Source organism: Austrofundulus limnaeus, unplaced genomic scaffold (assembly GCF_001266775.1).
Source record: "Austrofundulus limnaeus strain Quisiro unplaced genomic scaffold, Austrofundulus_limnaeus-1.0 Scaffold308, whole genome shotgun sequence".
In the NCBI taxonomy this organism is placed as follows: domain Eukaryota; kingdom Metazoa; phylum Chordata; class Actinopteri; order Cyprinodontiformes; family Rivulidae; genus Austrofundulus; species Austrofundulus limnaeus.
Genome location: NW_013952710.1, coordinates 121,537 through 123,323, shown reverse-complemented (window position 1 = coordinate 123,323; position 1,787 = coordinate 121,537). Strand labels below are relative to the sequence as shown.

Sequence of the window (1,787 nt, the reverse complement as noted above, 5' to 3'; positions counted from 1 at the left end):
ATATATATGTATGTATGCATGTATGTATATATACACATATACATATATCTATACATACACATATGCACATACCATTCAGTCAGTGCCCGAACAGAAAACCCAGGATGTAAACACCTGTTTGTGTGCGGTTGTGAGCATGCATGTATTTACAAGATCTCTCCAATGGAATGTTTCAAAATGACTGTGGGGGGACCACAGACCCGACCCGCAAAGCCGGAAGCCGACATATGGGAGACCAGCGTCAAAGACCCCGAGAGGGACCCCAAGCACCCAGCCCCAGAGACACCCGCGCCGGAACGGCCGCCAACCCACCCCACAAAGAGGACCACCGGAGAGAACCGGAAGAGCCCCACCAGTGACCACATACAGCAACCCCTGGGGCCAGCAGCGATGAACTCACAGGCCCCGCCGGTACCCACCGCGCCAGAGTGGATCCAGGCATGGACACAGAGGCCTGGGCCCCCAGGGTGCCCCCACCCCACCTCCCCAGGCCAAGGCCCGACAGGGCCAGAGGTACCCAAGCCCCACTGGGCAGTCACCGGGCCGAGCCGGCACACGCCCAAGCACCCAGCCCCCACCAGTGAGCCGGCGGGCAAAGGCACAACCCACCAGAGGACAGCACGGCTGGGGAGAATCACTTTGTCAACTGGTTTGTTCATTTTTCAGTTGGGCAGACGAGGCTGCTGGTCGACACTGCAACTTCCATGAAAGGAGGAGTGTGTGTAGGGATGGGTACCTCTGGCATTTGAATCAATTTGGTACCAATATCCGGTACCTGGGAATCGGTACCGGTACTTAACGGTACCAATTTTCGGTACTTTTTGTGTGTGTGTGTGTGTACGTGTGTGTGTATGTGTGTGTGTTTTAATAATAAACATTTTTTTTACATATTTCTCAACATGTAAAATTAACAAATATCAAGACAACATCCAACTCTTTGTATTGTAACATCAGTTGTGTAACTTGTGTCTTTAAGGTGAAAACTGTTGAAAACAACAAGACTGTTTTGTCTTGTTGCACAAATTAAAATCCAGCTCCACGTCTTTCTATTGGTGTCATTTCCCTGCTAGGAAAATATGTKRTGGAGGTCCATGGAGGGCAAATAGGTTTAAATCAAATAAGTAAAAGAGGATGAAGTTAAAATAAATAAAAGGTATTCAAGCTAAGTTTTGAGCATCTAAAACGTGCCCAGCGCTTCAAGCTGGCTGCTTGTRCTCTTTCAGGTCAGACGTGTTTARACTGTCGGGAAGCTCCTCTGTTGGTCTCTGTTTAATGGTGGATGAAATAAAGAAAGTGGTGGTACTTTATTTACTTTGAGCAAGTGAAYGTCATGTTCACAAGATAATTAATCCAACAGATAATTCAGAGGCGGTCTGTTCTGCGAGTTTTACTCCAGGAGCTGCGCGCTGTGAGGCTCGCTTAGCGAGTTACTTTCAAGCTAGTTCTTAGCTCTTCTGTTTACCAGTGGCTGGTGATGTCATTACGCTCTTCAGTGTTTCCCCTAGGAAATTGGTCTTTTGGGGGGGCTTGTTTTATAAAAATATAGATTTACGTGACTCACCTGCAATTATGGTAATAAATTTACACATACATGAATATTTAATTGCCTAACTACATCCTAGTTAAGGACTCCTCATGATAATTATCAGTAAAATGATTATTGATAATAAATGATCAGAACTGTGTGCAGCAGATGATCTGAGTCCAGAGTTSTCAGTTTGAAACCTTCTGGAGCTCTTCTGTGTGACTCTAGGTGTGACAGAGTGTGGATGGTTGATTGTCTCTTT

At 46.3% G+C, this 1,787-nt stretch overlaps 1 protein-coding gene across 1 annotated transcript in view; it reads left to right on the top strand.

Annotated features, from left to right (window-relative positions):
• Positions 1–1,787, top strand: part of tbrg4 (transforming growth factor beta regulator 4) — a gene marked incomplete in the record, with an annotated part of 21,452 nt that overhangs the window by 1,036 nt on the left and 18,629 nt on the right.